A 22,165-nucleotide genomic window follows, 5' to 3' on the forward strand; every position below is an offset into this window, starting at 1 on the left:
ATTTCTCATTACATGTGGCTGTTATAAAGATGAATGCTAATACTTATTCTAAGATCTTTTAAAATATTAACTCATTAATTCAAACCAATATAATGAAGTCAGTGCCATTTCTATTCCCATTTTACAGATGAGGAAACTGAAAGAGTCTATAAAGTTACAGGTCACATAGCAAGTGGTAGCCAGGACTAGAAGCCAGGTGTTCCACATCAAACCCCATGCTCTTAACTACTACACAAAACTACTGATTGTTTTGCTGATGAGATTTGATTGGCAGAAGCTGCTTGCAAACTTGTTACTGAATCCACTGGAATCAAAAGCACTTGCATGTTTCTGGACAGACAGGTGAAGGGAGGGAGCCCTCCTTTAAAACCTCACATCTCTTTCCATTGTTTAAGAATCAAATACAAACACATTAATGTGACCTTCCTAGGTTACCTCCCCAGCCTCCCTTCCCAGACACATAGGACTACCCCAAGCATGCCAGAGGCATCCATACTCCATATATTTGCTTATAACATCTCCTCATTTTTTACTGGCCTTCCGTTCCATGCCCTGTTTGTACACCTTTAACTTGGGTAAATTCCCTGTAGAGATTCCCAGTTTAGTGCCTCATGTGGTTGCTAATATGTTGAGATAATGGTCCTTGAACACTTAAAACAATTGGGAATGGTCCAGGGATGCTGGAGCCTTTATTCTGGTCATTTCCAGCCATACCTGTTTATTTCAGTGTGCCATATAAAGATTACCTTTCTCTTTGCCTTTCTCTGAGATGCTCTGTGACCAAGGAGCTGATCTGTATGGACTTCCAAACTAGACTCCCTTGAACAAGATCAGCAGTGAGAGGTGGAGGTATTTCTTCTTCCACTTCTTCCCAGACTTGGTGCCACAGCGCTGGTAACAGCTGTCTCTTGACCCTCCCTCCCAAGCTAGGCCATCACCTGGCAACCCCTCCTCCTTGGCTCCAGGTCTTCAGTGGGAATACCAACACCCCACTGTGCTTGTCTCTGGAGGTTTTTCTCCAGCCCTCTTGGGTCACTCTGCTCATAACACTGCTCCTCCTTCATCAAAACCTGCAGATTTGAGCCTTAAGGGTGAATTCTATATCCTGTTGGGATTTGGGCCCCTGGAACTCCTTCTCCCAAAACTATTTCTGGGCCTTGTCTTCTAACTCACAAATGGTCACTACTCACATAGCGCAAGTCTTGGCTTATAGGAACACAAGTCATCCTTAAATGAATTGGAATTGTAACGTAGACTTAAGCACCCAACAACTTTTTGGAAAGGTATGGTATTAGACTTCTTCTGTTTCCCCTTTCTAGTCTTTGTGGTAGGTCTCAGGTACATGTTAGAGTATAATGCATATTCTTCCACAGCTCAGGGGTTGTAGGTTACTTTTCTTCCCTTAATATTGATGTGCTGCTTGTTGATGTGCTGTTCTTCCCTGGAAATCTATTAGCTACACTGCAGAAGAATGGGTATCTTTAGGACTTGTTTTAAATAAATGCTGGCATGAGTTGGGGTCCATCTTGTGGCTGCAAGACAAACAAAGGTAATGATTCCCTACCCTGATCTTCTAAATTTTAAAATGGAGCAGCTTTCCTTCCTGTAGTCCCAGTGGTATACTGCAACAGATTCAGAGGTCTGATTCTCCTTTTGGTTAGCTTCCCTTTGTGCCATGTTTGGAGTACAATGGGGCATTGAGAACCTCATCCCAGCCTGGCAAGCTGCTGAGCAGAGAAGTCAGGGTTCCCGACATCCAACCCAATGCTCTCTTGACTAAACCACATGGGCTGTTTTCCTATGCCCTGCCTTGGACCACTCAGCTCTTCTTGACTCAGATACCACTGATCCCTTTCCCAGGATACACACCCACCTGTTCCCCAGAGCCAAGTTTTGTTAGGCATGTGGCTTTTCTTGGAATGCTCAGTCACTTTGGAGCTCTGGCCCCTCATCCCAAGGCAGCAGGATTTGCGTAGATGAATTCCCACCATGAGGGACCAGTGTGAGTCTCCAAACCCTCAACACCAGTCAGAGACTGTGGGTTTTCTGCAACTGGTTTACTCTGTGCACAGTTGACAGGAAGTAAAAATCCAAGTTTGTAGAATATAACCCTTTTTCATAGTAAACCTATTTTAGAGTTAACCAAGGCATACTGGCCACTGCTGATTTAATGCAACCGGAAAACATTCAAATCTCCAAGGAGAGCCAAATGCCACCGAGTTCACTTTTTTACTGTCTTCTTCTTCTTCTTCTTCTTCTTCTTCTTCTTCTTCTTCTTCTTCTCCTTTTCCACCTAGTCCTCCTCCTCCTTCTTCCTCTTCCCCTTCCCCTTCTTCATATCCTTCTCCTTCCTCCCCCTCCTCCTCCTTCTTTTCAATATGCCAGTTATTTGCTGGTTTATAAACAAGTAAACAGAAAATGAATATGCTGTGGAATTTGGAGGAGAATTTTCTAAGCCAGAAATCTGAAGGGGGAAAAAGGTCACAAAAGCAGGGTAAACAGTTAAGGCAAATTTTAGACTTACTTTCGACCAAAATAGCCAGTATATTGCAGCTGGGATACAGACCTCAATGCTGGTGAGGAGGCTGAAGCGGATTAAATTGAGGAAAACAGGGTTTAGCGATAGCAAACAATTTAATTTTTTGTTATTTCTCTTGAAAAAGGGTATGATGTTAGGTTAGACTTTTGTCTGAGCAAATATTTCAAGTTTTGCTTATCTGATGCTACTGTTTCTGGGCTTTACATTAGATATTGGTTATGAAATGTGCTTTTCTCAGAATATATATATATATATATATATATATATATATATATATAATCTTTTCTAGTTGAACCATGATAGTAAAAATGATTAGTGGAGTTGAAATCTGCAGCAATGCACAGATCGCTTGCTACAGTGTTTAGGATAGCTGAAATATGCAATAATTGATTTTAACATGTGCTGTAATTGGTTCCATATGCATTGCTGTCAACTGTGATGCATCATAATTAAACTGACATGTTCAAAAACTGGCCACCGAAATGAGCACTCACTGAATTTTCCAACTGTGCACAGCTGCTGCTTCTCTGCCCCTGGTTTCCCACTCAGGACCCACATTGCTGGGTTTCATTTCACTGCTAGTCTTCTCCATGGAGAGGAGGAGAATTTTACCCCCGCAAATTTTAAATGACCTCCTTGAGTGAATTCAGGTTCTTTCCCCACCTTCGGTTTTACATGGCCACATATTTTAGCAATGATAGATCTATATGTAATTTCCTAAGTCACCATAAATCAGATCTAAAATTGTGAATATGGTCAAGAATTTAATATAAGACACAGCAACAGATCCATAAAAGTTCCATATTTTAGCCTTCCACCCCCAATCGAACCAGGCTTGAACTCTTAATGGGAAATTCACTTGGAGGAAGAAAGTGTGAGGCACACACCACCTCCAGTCTCATCACGTTAATGAAAAATGTTCCTAGAAGATGCAAGAAGATGCAACCATCTTTCTTATTTCTTAGGTCATCATAATGCTTATGTGTACCCAGAATGGTCTTACCTCAATAATCTGATTATCTTTCTCTTCTTCTTTTGTAAAAGCAGCATGATATAGTCAAAAGGGCATTGAACTAGGATCTTGTCCTGTGGTCAAGTTCCAGCTCTGTTACTTGTAATAGTGTTGGTAAAGCCCTCTGAATGTTAGATTTCTGCCTGGAAAAGTGGAAATGATAATACTCTTTTTATAATCATCTCACAGTTTAGAACAATAGATGATATACAAACAAGACAGGATACAGTGGCTCTGCAGTTCTTGAAATCTCTATTCTGGATCAGCATGAACCATACTTGTCTTTGGACTTTGTGTTACCATGATTTGCTGTTTTAATTTAATGAAGAACTCCAACTCTCCCAACCCCACTTGATCCCCCAAGTCATACCTCCTCTAATCCATTCATCACACAGGTAGGTTCTGTGATTTCAAAATACTTAACAACAAAAGTTAGTCCGTCACCCATACATAGTTGATCAGGGTGTTATTTGTCTACAGCACCATTTCTGAGAGGAGGAGCATGGTAGCCATCTCCATCATTATTTCTTTTGGAGGCACTATCCTTCTACTTATTTCAATTATGTAACACAGGTGGGGAACCCTAGTTTGCTTACAGTGAATTAGGCCTGGTCTATCATGGTGTATCCGTCTGTCAATAGAACATAGCCCAAGCTGTGGCTGTAGGACCAAGCGGGACCAATAAGAGTTCTTCCTTAAGCTTTGATTGTCAATAGTTATGACACAAGCTTCTCTTAATCTCCTAGGAAATGAGCCATGAGGATATAAACCTGGTAATTCTCCATCGTAAGAAAGACATCATGCTGTCCACCTCATGAAGGAAGATGAGATTAAGGCACACACACGGGGAGGGGCAGAATTGGTAAGAAATGTTAATTAATGGCTTTGGACACTGTCAGATAAGTGTTAGGAGGGTAGAACTTACTACAGTTCCTAATGTCTTATTTCTTGGTAAAATCTCATAGGAACCAAAGACCATAGGATTTAAGGAAGAATTGGATTGAAAAGGGACAGTTGTCCTTTTTCTGCCTCTGTCTTCTCAAGTTTTACTTTCTGAAGGGGAAAAGTCTCTGTTTTATATCCAGGATCTGTGTGCGGGCTGACTGCTCCTTAAAATTTATCACTGTCAGGGATCCCTTGACTACCAGAACGTTCCTCATTACCCCACTCCCTCGTCATCACAGTCTTGGATCCGTGAGACCTGCCTGTTAGTTTGAAGCAACAGTTCGATGATGTGTAGTGCATCTGTGGTGCTTCTCAACCCCCCATGGAGCCCATGAAAACGCAGATTGCTGGGGATGACCCTTAGAGATTCTGATCCAATCAATCTGGTTAGGGTGAGAAGTCTTCATTTCTACCAAGTTTCTAGGCTAGAATGAGGTAATGAGGTTGCTGTAATGAGTGTCAAATTAGAAGGAATGTTGAGTGACTTAGGTCTTGGCACCTAGGGCAGTTCACCAAGCCTCTGTGGGCCTCCCTTTAACCATATGTAAAATGGCAGGTTTGATCTAAAGGATCTTTAACTTTCCTTTAAAATGCTCTAAGTCTACCAATAGATCATTAAGTTCTATTTGGGAGGACTGTACTGTCATGAGGAGGCTTCTTTTTCCTTCTTCTTCTTCTTCTTCTTCTTCTTCTTCTTCTTCTTCTTCTTCAAGACAGCTGTTGTTTAAAAAGACAATACCTAATTTCTGCAGAAAGAGTAGACATGGCCAGAGAGCAGCAATAGACTGCGGTATATTTTAGATGCTATGAATTTGAAGAAAGTGATCTGACATTAAGCAACATTTTTATTTTAAAAATTCTTTAATGTTTTGATTTATTTTAGACACAGAGAGAGAGAGAGAGAGAGAGAGAGAGAGAACAAGCAGGAAGAGGGGATCTGAAGCAGGTTCCAGGCTTGAACTCACAAACTGCGAGATTGTGACCTGAGCCGAAATCAAATGCTTAACCAACTGAGTTACCCAGGCGCCCTAAACAACATTTTTAATCTGGAGGTTGTACTGCTTTATAATAATGTCTTCATTTATTAGGCACTAGTTCTAGAATTGAGGCCACACCAGCCCAGTACTTTCTCAACAGCAAGAAAGAGTAGACAGGGCTGGGGAGACACAGTAGTGGGGACAGTAAGAGCTTAGGGGAAGGAGAGAGAAACTCCTCAAAGTTGTTTTTACAAAAACAAAAAAAACAAAAAAACTCTTTGCTACACAAAGAGTGTTTACCAACCCCTCCCACTGTTGCATTCTGTACTTCCCCGATAGATCTTCTGGGCATGCAGCCAAAAGAAGTTCTGATAGGCTATGTCCAGAGCTCAAGAGTTGTTAGAGAAGAAATGGATTATGTCAGCATCTAGGAGATCCCTCTTAAAATTGAAAAGAAAGGGAAAAAATAAGTACTGAAGGAATCTTCTGAAGTGGGAAGGAGAGAAAACTTCTTGGGTCTGTCTTTTCTGTTTCACTCCAAGTGCTGGCACAAACTACCTATGTCCCACCAGCAATGTATAATGGCCATTTTATGAGTGTGAACAGGAAACTGTGGCCATAACAGGGTTTTTTTTTCTCCTCCCTTTACTTTGTTGGAAGAATAAGTGATGGAGGTAAAGAAAAATACATAACAGTAATTTAGGAAATAATTTATTTTTGGAAAAAAAAACCTGAGGGTTGATGGGGGGTGGGAGGGAGAGGAGGGTGGGTGATGGGTATTGAGGAGGGCACCTTTGGGGATGAGCACTGGGTGTTGTATGGAAACCAATTTGACAATAAACTTCATATATTGAAAAAAAAGGAAATAATTTATTTTTACATAAGAGCCATTTAATGACAGCTTAATTGTATTCAAGGAGGGTAATCAATGAGTATCACAGAGCATTGATTAATTCACTCAATATACATGTGTTGGGTGCCCTAATACATTCCAGCAGTGTGTGAAGCACCAGAAAACCAAACCATAGTGAGATTATCTCCACATTTAAGGGCCTTCCAGTGGAGATGGGCAGATGACAAATAAGCAGGTGGTTTTATGAGTTTCAAGAGGGATGAACACAGGGCACCATGACAGAAGTGCAGTCATGCAGGATGCCAGGATCAGCAAAGATCCCCTGTGGATAGGAATGGCCCCAAGCACTAGTGGAGATTGGGTCAGAAAAACAGGCTATTCTTTTCAGACTCTGCAGCAGAGACAGACTCAAACAGGTAAGTTCATAAAACTTTAATAGTTTTTTTATGACTGGCAGTTAGAATTGAAGCTGGAAGGGAAAAAGAGAGTTGCCTTTTGAATTTATTTTAACACATTGGTTCAGAACAGATTCCATTTCTTAAAAGGCTTTTCTTTTTGTTGGTGGGAGAGGATGGTGGATCTTGGAATAAACTATGCCTACCTGCAGCTAAGTAACTGGGTAGGTTCAGGGTTCTTTCTCTCTCCTGTTGACTCTTCTTTCTTTCCTCCACATTGCTCATGTCCTTTTATGATGCTTTGCCTCATTTCCTCGTCATGGATGTGTTATTCCCTCCATCCCTAACTCCTTTTCTTCTGGATTTATTTTGAAGTGACCACTGCATAATCTCCTTCTTCTAGTTAAAAATTCATTTTCCAAATAGGTAACATAAATATGAAAATGTCTATAGGGAAATATGACCTTTAAAGAAAAAGGAGAAGGGAAAATCAGGAGTTTGCGACAAGTTGGAGAATGATTTTTTTTTCTATTTTTGGAGTACCTGGTTCCTTTTCTCAAATGATGATTGGTGAGATTATATTAGGTCAAATTTAAGTTCTTGGGTTCTTTCCTCTCTGAAGGGGAAGAACCTTTTTGCAGTAGAAGATTCATTCCTAAAGGACCTAGAAACCTTTTTGTTATGTCTCTATCTTCATAGTTGTCTTCAAATTTTATTCTTCCTGAGAAAGAGAGTAACTGCAAGGAGAAATCTACACCCTAGAGGAGTCTAGTTGGTTGTGGGAACAATAAAACCTCCATCACGATAATCATAGCCACGTTATTTCCAGCATAACCATCATTGCTGAATATGGGGTACTCCTTGGCACTGGGAAGGCAAATAACTTTGAGTCATGACTCCTGCCTTCAAGAAACTAGTCATATTGTTGGAAGGCTAATACAAAGATTTAAAAAGATAAAAGGAGCTCCTGGTAAACGATTGTGGTGCTATTAATTGCTTCTAATTTTCAGGCACGTCAATTCTGTATTTTTTCAGATTTCAGAATTTAGCAAGTATTGAGTGTGTCACTGTCTGGGTATGACTAACTGGAGAAGTGAGGTTTCTGTTTTAACTCTCCTTAGCATTTTGCTTTTAGCTCTAGATCTTCCAAAGGAACAATCTGATTTGGACCAAATTTGATATATTACTAGAAACTATCAAGTTACATATAACATTCTATATTTAGTTAGACTGATATTTTGTAAAAAGTGCCCTGGAATTAAGCTGAGTATAGTCTACAATATGAACAACTACTTAACCTGTGGCCCATGATTAAAGACAGACCCCAAACAATAAATAGTCCCCCAAAACAATGTCAGAGGAACAGAAATTTGGGAAATGAGCAAACAGACACACCCATGAACTGATGTCTTTCCATGGCCAGCTCTGAGTTGGGGAGGAGCTAGATGAGGATGAGGAGGGCTCCTCTGAGTCCCAGTCCAACAGGCTTTCAAGATATGTTTACATCAGTGTTTCTCACACTTTAATGTGCACATGAATCCTCTAGGAATGTTTGAAATTTACATTCCGATCCAGTGGGTCCAGGTGGACCTGAGCTTCTGGGTGGCCAATAAGCTCCCAGGCATGCTGATGCTTCTCTATCCTGAGACCACAATATGAATAGCAAGAGTTACATACAATGTAGTATGTTAGAAGGGGAAGTATGAAAGTAAGGGTCCATTCACTGAAGAAACTGCATAACCAGTGATTGGATGTCAGGGGTGTGGTAGCCGGGAGGTAGAACCAGATCCCTCCAGGAAGAAGCAAGGGCAGGTCTATCTCCAGGGGCTGCCTCTGACATCGAATCTGGCTCCACTTCAGGCCCTGGGGACCTGCTGGACTCCCCTGCTGTGCAGGATCAGCACTCAGGTAGGCTGAATGCTGTAGCAGAGACAGTGATGCTCTCGCACCCTGACCTAGTCTGATGGCCAAGAATCATTCCCAGGATCATGTGGTGCATGGGACACATGTGGGAGCCCAGCTCTCTGGGGAGAAGGGGATGTCCTTTGTCTTTATATCCCCCAAAGGATGATTCTACATCTGCTTCTGTATGGCTGAGATATGAAAAATAAAAGGCTATCTCACACTAATCCACCTATGTGGAGAAGAATCAGAAAGAAGGTTCCATACTCCTTCAGTAGGCCACTGTCATGATATTCAGGACCCGGCACTCTTCCAGAAAGCCGAAGGCTCTGACTACCTAAAGCTGGCTCATTGCTTTTTCTCCCAAATAGGAGAGAGAAGTGGGGGTTCTGAGCTGGTACTTCTCAAATTTCAGTGTTCTGGGGAATCACTTGGGGAGCTTGTTAGCAGGAAGCTCCTGAGTCAGCCGTCTGGGTGGGATGTGATTCTGCATTTCTAGCCAGCTCCCTGGAGATACTGAAGCTGCTGATGCCAGGCTCAGCTCCATTCCAGTAGCGGGAAGCAAGGAAGCTGAGTGACCATCTTCGGGACCTTCTGAGTCAAGCAGGAGGTATCTCTCAAGCCCAAGTGGGATGCCCAGGCTGTAGTCTCCAGGTTGATGGGCAGCTGTATGAGATTTGAAATCTCAGTGCCGAGTGGGACGGGACAGGGCCTAGTTAAAGGCATCATTTCATTGTAGTAACTGCAGCAGGCCAGAATGAATTACAGACTGGTGGGTTTTCTGGGGTTTGTGGACTTGGGTGTATTGATTTGTTAAAGGAAGTGGAACAATGTTGGATATTGAAAAAAATGTTAGAAACAGGGAAGTAAAGTTGATCCAAATCCCCTCTGCCCCTGACTCCTCAGCCCTTGGCTCCCTCTTGCCTCTGTTGGCACGTTATGAGCTCTTGGGCTGATGTCCAGGTTCCCTAAGTTCAAGTGTGGAAAAAGCCACCTAATCTCCTGGAAAATCTCCTGATGTGTATTTTTGTTTAAAAAAATATATATATGGGTCGATCTTAAACTTAGTACTGTCTAAACTGTGCTCAATGGCATTATCATTGTGGACACACACTCTTATTTTCCAGAAGGCCTCCTCTCTCTCTGACTGGGCATTGATGCCAGATGCAGAATGGAAATTTTCAGGGAAAGTCAAATACTACTAAACCATTAACTCAGTGCATTAAAAGTAGGAAGACTGATTCTTCCCATTATGTTTTGGCTGTCAAGTCTGATTTGAGCTTATTTCTCATTGAGTATTCCATATCAAAGCCTGGGATAATAGAATTACAGAACATTAGGATTTTCAATCTGGAAGAGACCCTGGAGATCATTTAGCATTGCTTGCTCACTTTACAAATGAGGAAACTGTATTTTTTTTCACTCTTGAGAACTTGAACAGATACCCAGATTTTGAGATGCATGTTTAGTTGCTATTCCCATATAGGGAGTTACGTGTGTGGATGAAAGAAGCCAAGAATAGATTTTTCCTCTTTAGTCATCCTTGATATTGGCTTTAGCTTCATCAAAGTCTGTCATATATACCCTTTGGACAGTGTGCCTTTTGCAATAATATGCAAATGCCTTGGCTCCTGACATTAGTTGGAAAAGAAGTGTGATGTTTTCACTTAAAGGACATTTTATACAGTTTAATGGCGACTGCATCTCTGGCATTTATAACAGATGTTATCCCAGTTTAGGCAACTTCTTCTAAGTAATGTAGCTGGATTTTAGCTGCTGAAATTTTCTGTATCATTTTGGTGATCATATTTCATTTCAGACTTTTGAACGTGACAGATTGTCCACCTGGATTTCATTTTACCACATTTTATTGATGGCCTGACTCAGATCTTTCAAGTTTGTGCTAACTGACCTTGAAGGAGTAGCTTGTTGTTTAAATTTTATGACACAGAGATGTAAACTGCCTGCAAATTATGCAACACAATGGCGATGAACAATGAATGTTAGAACTTTTTATTAATATTGATTGCCTCCAGTTAAGGAATTAGTAAGAACTGTTATGTTGTACCCATTCCTAGGACAAAAATCCCCAATTAACTTTACTACAAGCACATGTGTAACAAGTGAGAACCACATTTTTGTTTGCAAATGAATGCTCCATGGAATGATACTATGCTATTCGCCTTATGCCTTCTTGTTGCTACTCTAGTTCTCTAAATGATGGCTCATTTTCTCATCCCCCATCCTATTATTCTGAGTAATTTAAGGCAGTTATGCAAATCAGTGTGGACCTATCATTGAAGACCTGGATGATAGAAGATAGAAGTTACAGAGAGAAGACAAATGAAAATACTCTATGTAACCCCAGTCTGGTGATGAAGAAAACACCCCCACAAACCCATATGGAGGATATTCCTACTAAGTCCTTGTCAGCCCTCCCCAAAGACTATGAGGTCATGAAAAACAAGGACAGTCTGAGAAGTGGTCACAGTCTGGAGAAGGTGAAGGTGACAGCATGACAGCTGAATGGAACGTGGTGCCTGGATTGGGTCCTGGAACAGAAAGGGAGCACAAGTAAGAAACTTAAGGAAACCTGAATCAAGTGTGGACTTTAGTCCATAAGGATGTGCCAATATGGGTTCGTTAATTGTGACAAATGTGCCATACAACTGTATGATATTGCCAATAGGGGAAACTGGGTTTGGGGGTATACATGAGCTTTCTATATTATCTTCACCAGTGTTGTATAAATCTAGAACTGTTCTGCAATAAAAAAGTCTATTAAAAAGTATAGAGATCATGTCCATTTAGTCTCTGATGCTCTTTGTTATTGAAATATAATTATAAAAACTGACATCAAGTGGGTGTCTTGTTCTGTCAGGCTTTCACCTGTATCATTTTGTTCAAATCTTAGGACAATTCTTTGAGATATTTATTATTATCCTCAATTCATAGTTTTTAAAATGAAGAAACTGGGGTTCAGAGAGAATAATCTCTTATATTTTCATTAAAATTCCCTGGCTTAAAAGTGGCAGGCCTGCAATTTGAACCCTTGTTTGCCTCACTCTAAAGCACACATTTATTTCAGGTGTCCGTCTGGTCTCCAGAAACATGACCTCAAGAGATGGGGCAGAGGTTGGAGAAAATGGGAAGGGACTGGGGGGGTTAGGGAGGGCAGGAACTCAGAAGCTCTGTATCTGACCTCCAGAGACATGGAAGTTTCCTGAGGAGTCTCCTGCAGCCCCTTTTTTTCCCAAGGGTTAGTGTCCAGGTCGGCCCTAGAGGAGCTTTCCCGTTCCCCTGGATTTCAGGCAACAAATATTAAAAAGGAATCCCCCCTGCAGTGACTGCGGGTGCAGTCCCAATATGCAGAGGAGCGGCTACTGGTTTTGGCAGCAGTTCTGACTTAACTGGAAGGAAGTTCAGAGCCTGACATGAGGCTCAAACTCACAAGCTGTGAGATCATGACCTGAGCTGAAATCAAGAGTTGGAAGCTTAACTGACTGAGCTACCCAGGTAGCTATTTTGTAAATAGCTATTTTGTAAATAAAATTTTATTGGCTGAAAGCATGATATTCTTTTACTTTAGCTTTTGGTTGCTTTCTTGCTTCTGTGGCATAGTTGAGGAGGTGTGACAGTCTAAAGCAATTATGTAGCCCTTTATAGAGGAAGTTTATTTACCTGTGGTGTAGAGGTCAGAAAAGTATCTGGATTAAGTAGTTTCACAGTGAAAGGAAAAGGGAGTTCAAATGCTCTCAAGCCTCACTGTATCTAAGGATCATCTCGGGTGCTTACTTAAAAATACCCACCCTGAGGCCAACCCTTGTAGATCCTGACTTAGTAGGTCAGACTGAGGTCCAGAAATATACATTTTCAGTAACACTTTAGTATACAGATCTAGGCATCAAGAATATTGGCCTTGATGTTGGCTGGACATGGTCCTAACAACCTTTAGAGGCTTAGATATGTCTACTTATTGCTTCATATTATAGTGAAACCTAAGTTTGTAAATAGAACTAAATATCAAAATGAAGGATTAAAATATAAAGTATTAAACCTGTCACCCTCAAGGCATCAATAGGAAACAAAGAGAAGATTCGGACCAGAAACAAATGAACAGAAATTTAGTAAATGTTTGATGAACAATGAAGACTTGCATTCTTCTTTCTGACATGTTTCTAAGAGCATCCTTGAGGTTTAGTAGACATATAATAAGCCATACTTATTTAAAGTGTGTAAAATGATTCTTTTTGTCATATGAAACCATCATCACAATTAAGATCATGAGCAAATCTATTATCTCCAAAAGTTTCTTTGTGCACCATTGTATACTCCTCCATCTGCCTTTTCCTGCAACTGCTCCCCTCTCCACCACTCCACAAGAGGCAACCACCCTTCTGCATTATGACACTATAGATCTGTAAATTAATTAGCATTTTCTAGAATTTTATACATATAGAACAATATAGGGTATTCTCTCTCTCTCTCTCTTTTTTTGATATGGTTTCTTTCACTCACCATAATTGTTCTGAGATTTATCCATGCTGTTGCATTTATCAATATTCCTTTTTTCCTTTTGATTACTGAGTAATATTCTGTTGTATAGATAGACCATAATTTGTTTATGCATTCACCAGTTTATGGACATTTGGTTTATTTCCAGTTTTAGGCTAACACAAATAAAGTGACCATGAACATTTATTACAAGTCTTTAACAGATATATGGTTTCATCTTTACTGCATTAAATGGAATGTGTAAATTTAACTTTTGAAGAAACTACCAAACTGTTTTCCAAAGTGATTGTATCATTTTACATCCCACCAGTGGTGAATGGGGCCATATTCTTGCCAACATTTGATATGATCAGCTTTTTTTAATTTTAGCCATTCTAACATATGTCTAGTGATATGTCACTGTGGTTTTAATTTGCATTTCTCTAGAGACTAATAATGTTGATAAACTTTTCATGTGATTACCACTCATATATCTTCTTTGGTCAAGTGTCTGTTTTGTCCATTTGTTAATTTTTTTTAAGGTTATCGAGTTTTGAAGGTTCTATATTCCGTACAACTCCATTATCAGATACATGCTTTGTAAACATGTTTCCCCAATCTGTGGCTTGCCTTTTCATTCTTTTATGAATATCACAATGTGGATCAGAAAACAAAAGTTTTAATCTCAATGAAATACAATGACCAATTTGTTCTTCATGGACCATACTTTTGCTGCCATACCTAAGAATTTTTTGCGTAACTCAAGGCCATGAAGGTTTTATTCGATATTTTCTTCTAGAGGGTTTATAGTTTTAGGTTTTACATTTAGGTCTACAATCCATTTTTAATTAATTTTTGTATATGGATTTGAAGTTCCTTTTTTTTTTTTTTTGGCATATGGTTATCCACTTGCTCCATACCACTTGTTGAAAAACCTATTTGTTCTCCACTGAATTGCCTTTGAACCTTTGTAGACAATCAATTGTCCAGTGTATGGTCTATTTCTGGATTCTCTATTCTCTTTCATTGACCTACTTGTCTGTCTTTGTACCAACTATGCTATGTTGATCACTGTAGCTTTTATTTTTATTTATTTATTTTTAATATTTATTTGAGAGCAAGAGAGTGGAAGTGGGGGAGGGGAAGAGAGAGAGGGAGATACAGAATCCAAAGCAGGCTACAGGCTTTGAGCTATCAGCACAGAGCTCGATGCAGGGCTCAAACTCACAAACTGTGAGATCATGACCTGAGCTGAAGTTGGATACTTAACCAACTGACCCACTCAGATACCCCAATTCCTGTAGTTTATTTTTTATTTTTTATTTTTTTATTTTATTTTTTTAAATTAATTTATTTTTTAATATATGAAATTTATTGTCAAATTGGTTTCCATACAACACCCAGTGCTCATCCCAAAAGATGCCCTCTTCAATGCCCATCACCTACCGTCCCCTCCCTCCCACCCCCCATCAACCCTCAGTTTGTTCTCAGTTTTTAAGAGTCTCTTATGCTTTGGCTCTCCCACTCTAACCTCTTTTTTTTTTCCCTTTCCCTCCCCCATGGGTTTCTGTTAAGTTTCTCAGGATCCACCGAAGAGTGAAAACATATGGTATCTGTCTTTCTCTGTATGACTTATTTCACTTAGCATAACACTCTCCAGTTCCATCCACGTTGCTACAAAGGGCCATATTTCATTCTTTCTCATTGCCACGTAGTACTCCATTGTGTATATAAACCGCAATTTCTTTATCCATTCATCAGCTGATGGACATTTAGGCTCTTTCCATAATTTGGCTATTGTTGAGAGTGCTGCTATAAACATTGGGGTACAAGTGCTCCTATCCATCAGTACTCCTGTATCCCTTGGGTAAATTCCTAGCAGTGCTACTGCTGGGTCCTGTAGTTTTTAAACAAGTCTTAAAATTAGTGAATTTTAGTCCACTAAACATTTTCTTCCTTTTCAAAGTTATTTTGACTCTTCTAGTCCTTCGTATTTCCAAATGACTTTGAGAATCAGTTTGCCAATTTCCATCAAAAATGCTTTTCGGACTTTGATATATTTGTCAGTGAAGGTAATGGAACTTTTGTAAAGGATACATGATTCCTTCATTCAGTTATTCTTTTGCTACTCACTTATCATTTCTCCTTCACTTTTGAAGGACAGTTTTCACAGATATAGAATTCTTTGTTGACAGGGTTTTGTTTTTCCCTTGCATTAAAAAAAAATAATGTTTATTTATTTTAGAGAGAAACAGAGTGCAAGCAGGGGAGGGGCAGAGAGAGGGGGAGACACAGAACTGAAGCAGGCTCCAGGCTCTGAGCTGTTAGCACAGAGTCTGGCATGGGGCTTGAACCCACAAACCACGAGATCATGACCTGAGCTGAAGTCAGCTGCTCAACTGACTGAGCCACCCAGGCGCCACTGTTTTTTCCTTGCATTTAAAAAATATCATTACCCTCCCCTCTCAATCATATTGATTTCTGATGAGAAATCTGCTGATTATCTCATTGAGGATTATGTTTGTGTAAAGAGTTATTTTTCTCTTGCTACTTTTAATATTTTCTCTTTGTCCTTGCCTTTTCATAATTTGATTAGAATGTGCCTTGCTTGGTGCAGATCTCTTTCATTTGTCATTCTTGAGTTTCATTGAGCTTTGTAATGGTAGATTCAGGTTTTTTTTTTAATAAAATTTGGAAAATTTCAGCAATTAGTTTTCAGATATTCTCTCTACCCGCTTTTCTCTCTCATCTCCATGATTGCCATCATGTATATGGTATATACTTGTGTCTCACAAGTCTCTTAGACTCTTAATGTTTCTTCATTTTTTCTTTCTCCTTTCAAACTGGATAATTTCAATTGATCTATCTTCAAGTTAGTGGATTCATTTTTCTGCTTACTCAAATTTTCTTTTTTTTTAAGTTTATTTGTTTTTGAGAGAAAGTAAGAGAGCAGAGGAGGGGCAGAGAGAGAGGAAAAGAAAGAATCCCAAGCAGGCTTCTCACTCAAACCCATGAACCACAAAATCATGACCTGAGCCAAAACCAAGAGTCGGATACTTAACCAAGTGAGCCACCCAGGCTCCCCTGCTTCCTCAAACTTTCTATTGAAATCCTCTAATGAGTTTTTCATTTCTGTTACCATGTCTTCAGCTCCAGAATTTCTGATTCCTTTTAATAATTTATCTCTGTTTATTGATATTTCCTATTTGCTCAACATTGTACTCCTGGTTTTCTTTAACTCATTGAATTGTATTTTAACAAACTCACCAAGAGATTTTAACGTGTAGCCAGCTTGGAGCACTCCTGCTTTATAAAAACTTGTGTATTCTCTTATGTGTTTAAGTCCCCCAAGGATTTCTGGAAACTGGAGATGAAGAAACTAACAGATGAAGCTCCAAGCCTCCCATATCTGTTTCAACAGAGCAGAGTAGGTTTGCTTTATCTTTTTTTGATCTTGTGTTCCATGGAAGTTTTTGTTTAAAAAAATTAATTCCAGGATGGCTAAAATAAGAAAGACAAGAAATAATAAGCATTGACATGGATGTGGAGAGAAAGGAACTCTCGCGCAGCGTTGCTAGGAATGCAAACTGGTGCAGCCACTATAGAAAACAGTATGGAAGTTCCTCAAAAAAATTAAAAATAGAAATACCATATGATCCAATAATTCCACACTGGGAAATTATTGAAAGAAAAAAAACAAAAACACTAATTCAAAAAGATATATGCACCCCTGTGTTGGTGCAGCATTATTGACGACAGCCAAGATTTGGAAACAAAGTGCCCATCAACTGGGTGTTGTATGGAAACCAATCTGACAATAAATTTCATATATTGAAAAAAAAAACAAAGTGCCCATCAATAAATAGACAAGTAGGTAAGAAAGATATGTTATATATACCACATAAATAGAAATAAAATGGAATATTATGCAGCCACAAAAGGATGTGATTATGTCATTTGTGACATGAACGGACCTAGGAGGTATTATACTGAAATAAGTTGGACTGCAAAAGACAAACAGCATATTTTTTCAGTCACATGTGGAATCTTAAAAACAAACAAAGCAAATGAAGCAAACAAACAAAAAGCAGAATAAGATCTGTAAATACAGAAGACAACCTGATGGTAGCCAGAGAAGTGGGGGATGGGGGCATTAGCAACATGGATGGAGAGTGGGAGATACAGGCCTCCAGTTACAGAATAAGTTATAAGGATGAATGGCACAGCATAAGGAATGCAGTCAATAATATTCTAATAGTCTTGTATGGTGACAGATGGTAGTTACACTTGTGGTGAGCATAGCATAACTTACAGAGAAGTTGAATCACTCTGTTGTACACCCAAACTAAAGTAATATTATTTATTAAACTCAAATAAAAAATAAAAATTAAAAATTAAAAATTAATTCCTTTTTTTATAAATTGAAGTCACTACTTATGTGTTAACTAGTTTTTTTGTTTTTTGTTTTTTGTTTTTGTTTTTTGTTTTTTAGCCAGGGACTTCAACCAGAAGGATCATATTTATCAGAAAATCTCCAATCCTCAGTCGGCTTTATTGTATCACCAGCTGAGATTCTAGTGGAGAAAAAACTGCCCAGTCAGGGTGCCCCTCCTTCCTACTTAATAATCTCACCACTAAAGCCTCTTTATTGCTTGATCATGGTAGGGCTTATTTTTTAAAGTTCTTACTTAAATTGTAGTTAACATACAGTGTTATATTAGTTTCAGATGTACAATATAGTGATTCAACAATTCCATACATTACCTGGTGCTCATCACAAGTGCACTTCTTAATCCCCATCACCTATTTCACCCCCCCCTCCACTACCTCCCCTCTGGTAACCATCAATTTGTTTTCTGTAGTTAAAAGTCTGCTTCTTGATTTCTCTGTGTCTCTGTCTCTGTCTCGCTCTCTCTCCCTACCCCCTCCCTTTGTTCATTTGTTTTGTTTCTTAAATTCCACATATGAGTGAAATAATATGGTATTTTTTTCTCTGACTTATTTCACTTAGCATTATACTCTCTAGCTCCATCCATATTGTTGAAAATGACAAGATTTCATTCTTTTTTATGACTGAATACTATTCCATTGTGTGTATATATACCACATCTTCTTTATCCATTCATCAATGTATGGACACTTGTGTTAGTTCCATAATTTGGATATTACAAATAATGCTGAATACCTTTGAATTAGTGTTTCTGTATTCTATGGGTAAATACCCAGTAGTGCAATTGCTAGATTGTAGGCAGTTCTATTTTTAACTATTTATCTATTTTGAGGAATCTCCACACTGTTTTCCACAGCGACTGCACCAGTTATCATTCCCACCAATAGTGCACAGGTGTTCCTTTTTCTCCACATCCTTGCCAACAACTGTTGTTTCTTGTGTTGTTGAGTTTAGCTATTCTGACAGATGGAAGTGATATCTCATTGTAGTTTTGATTTGCATTTCCCTGATGGCAAGTGACGATGAACATCTTTTCATGTGTCTGCCGGCCATCTGGATTTCTTCTTTGGAGAAATGTCTGTTCATGTCTTCTGCCCATTTATTAATTGGATTATTTGTTTTTTGGGTGTTGACCTTTGTAAGTTGTTTATATACTTGTGATAGAGTTCTTCCACTCAAAGTCGTATGTTCTGCAAAACTGTTGGGCATTGCATAGAGTGACATAATCCTTTCTGTGGCTACATTCACTGAGGGTTGCTTCTTAGCATACAACTAAATAGTATGGGCTCTGGCCACAAGCCCACTTAGCTCTGGCACTTCTTAGTTATGTGACTTTCAGAGTTACTTCTCATAAAGTTAATTGTAAAATAAGAACAGTAAGAACATATACTTCATTGAGTGCTTACAATTAAATTATAAAATGCACATAGACACTGAGAACTGTCCAGGGCATACTATAAGCACTTAATGAATGATGGTTCAGTTTGAAAAATAATAAAGGACTACCTACCTGGAGGGGTTGTCTTTAAGATTAGACTTGATAAAAATGACAGAAGAATTTAAGCATGACTGAACCAACATTCAAAAATAGCTGCTCCATATCCTCACCAGTATTTGATATTATCAGTGTTCTAGAATTTGGCTATTCTCGGGTTATTAGTGTACTTTATAGTCATTTCAATTTTCACTTTCCTGATGACATTTGGTCTGGAGGATCTTTTAATATGCTTACTTTCCATTTGTATATCTTCTTTGATAAGGTGTCTATTAATATCATAGGCCCATTTTCAATCAGATTGTTGGCTTTTAAGAGTTCTTTGCATATTATGACTAACAATCTTCTATCAGATGTGTCTTTTGCAGATATTTTCTCCCTGTTTGTGGCTTTTTTCCCTCATTCTCTTCACATTGTCCTTTACAGAGTAAAGGTTTTTAATTTTAATAAAGTCCAGTTTATCAACTATTTCTTTCATAGATTATGCTTTTGGTGTTGTATCTAAACACCTATATAGGTGCTATAGGTATGTTATCTAGGTCTTCTATGTTATCTTTTAGAAGTTTTATAGTTTTGTGTTTTACATTTAGGTCTATGATTCAGTTTGAATTAACTTTTGTGAAGGGGTAAAATCTGTCTTTAGATTTCTGGGTTTTTTTCTTTTCTTTTCTTTCTTTTCTATCTCTTTCTTTCTTTCTTTCTTTCTTTCTCTTTCTTTCCTTGTGGATGTTCAGTTGCTTCAAGACCTTTAAAGATAGTCTTGAAAAGACTATCTTTCTTCCATTGTATTGCCCTTGTTCTCTTGTCAAAGATCTGACTATATTTAGATATGTCTATTTCTGGGCTCTCTATTGTGTTCCATTGATTTATTTGTTTATTCTTTCACCAGTATCACACTGTCTTGATTATTGTAGCATTATTATAAGACTTGATGTCAGATCATGTCAGTCCTCCAGTTTTGTTCTTCAGCATTGTGTTGGCTTATATAAACTTTAGTCATTTTGTTGATATCCATAAAATAGTTTTTTGGGATTTTGATTGAAATTTAACACAATATATAGGTCAAGTTGGAAAGAATTGACATCTTGACATCCTTTTTTCTTCCTTCCTTTCTTTCTTTTTCTTTTTTTATTTAAAAAATTAATGTTAATTCATTTTTTGAGAGAGAGAGAGAGAGAGAGAGAGAGAGAGAATGAGTGGGAGCAGCAGAGAGAGGAGACACAGAGTCTGAGATAGGCTCCAGGCTTGGAGCTGTCAGCACAGAGCCTGACACGGGACTCGATCCCATGAACCATGTGATCATGACCTGAGCTGAAGTTGGACACTTAACTGACTGAGCCACCCAGGCGCCACCCGACATTTTCTTTTCCATGAACATAGAGTAACTATTTATTTATTCTTTGATTTCATTCATCAGAGTTTTGCAGTTTTTCTCATATAGATCTTGTACATATTTTGTACAAGATTTATACTTAAGTATATCATTTTGGGGAGATGCTAATATAAGTGATGCCGGTTTTTTATTTCAAATTCCACTTGTTCACTGCTGGTATTTAGGGAAGCTTTTGACTTTTATATATTAATTTTATATGCAGAAACCTTGCTATTATCACTTAGTTGAAGCAGGCTTTTTTGTTGATTCAGATTTTCTACATTAACAATTCTCTCATTTGTGAATAAAGAGAGTTTTATTTCTTCCTTCCCTATCTGTATACTTTTTGTTTCCTCATCTTATTACATTAGCTACGAATTCCAGTATGATATTGAAAAGGAGTGGTGACAGGGGATATCCTTGCTTTGTTCCTGATCTTAGCAGGAAAGCTTCAAGTTAGTCATCATTAATATGATGTTAGCTATAGGTTTTTGTAGATATTCTTTATCAAGTTGAGGAAGTTCCCATCTATTTTTATTTTGCCAAGAGTATGTATCATTAATGAGTATTGGGTTTGTCAAATGCTCTTTCTGCATCTATTGATATGACCATGAGCTTTCTTTTTTAGCCTACTGGTGTAATGGATTACATATTATTAATTTTTGAATGTTGAACTACCCTTCCATATCTGGGATAATTCCACTTGATTGTGGTATATAACTACTTTTATATATTGTTGTGTTAAATTTGCTACTGTTTTGCTGATGATATTTGCATCTATGTTTATGAGAGATATTAGCGTGTAGTTTTCTTTTCTTGTAATGTATTTGGTATTGGTTTGGGGATAATCTTGGCCTTATATAATGAATTAGTAACTATTTATTCTGCTTCTCTTCTATAAAACAGATTGTAGAGGATGGATATAATTTGTTTCCTAAATGTTTGGTAGAATTTACCAGTAAATCCATCTGGGCTTACTGCTTTCTGTTTGGAAGATTGTTAATTATTGATCCAATTTGTTTAATAGATATATGCTTATTCAGATACTCTATTCTGTGAATTTTGGCAAATTACATCTTTTAGGGAATTAGTCCATCTCATGTAGATTATTAAATATATGGCATAGAGTTGTTTGTGGTATTTCTTTATTATCCTCTTACTGTCTTTAGAATTTGTAGTAACATCCCCTCTTTCATTCATAACATTTCTGTCCTTTCCCTTTTTTCCTTAGTTAACCTGGCTGATGTTTATAAATTTTATTGATCTTTTAAAAAGACAGATTTTGGGTGCCTGGGTGGTTCAGTCAGTTCAGCAGCTGACTTCGGTTCAGGTTCATGATCTTGCTGTCTGTGAGTTCGAGCCCCGTGTTGAGCTCTGCGCTGACAGCACAGAGCCTGGAATCTGCTTCGGATTCTGTTTCTCCCTCTCTCTCTCTGCCCCTCCCCTGCTCGTGTTCTGTCTCTCTCAAAAATAAATAAACATTTAAAAAATTAAAAAGACAGCTTTTGATTTTGTTTATTATCTTTATGGAGTTCCTGTTTTCAATTTCAAAATTAATTTCATTAATTTCCGCTCTAATTATTTTTTCTTCCACTTATTTTGTATTTAACTTACTCTTCTTGTTCTAGTTTCCTAAGGTAGAAACTTCTTAATGATTGATTTTAGATCTTTCTTTTTTTCTAATATATTTATTCAATGTTATAAATTTCCCTCTAAGCACTGCTTTCACTA

The sequence above is a fragment of the Lynx rufus genome, unplaced genomic scaffold (genome assembly GCF_022079265.1).
Source record: "Lynx rufus isolate CCGP_SWC_20201006 ecotype Redwood Valley unplaced genomic scaffold, mLynRuf1.p SCAF_8, whole genome shotgun sequence".
Taxonomy (NCBI): domain Eukaryota; kingdom Metazoa; phylum Chordata; class Mammalia; order Carnivora; family Felidae; genus Lynx; species Lynx rufus.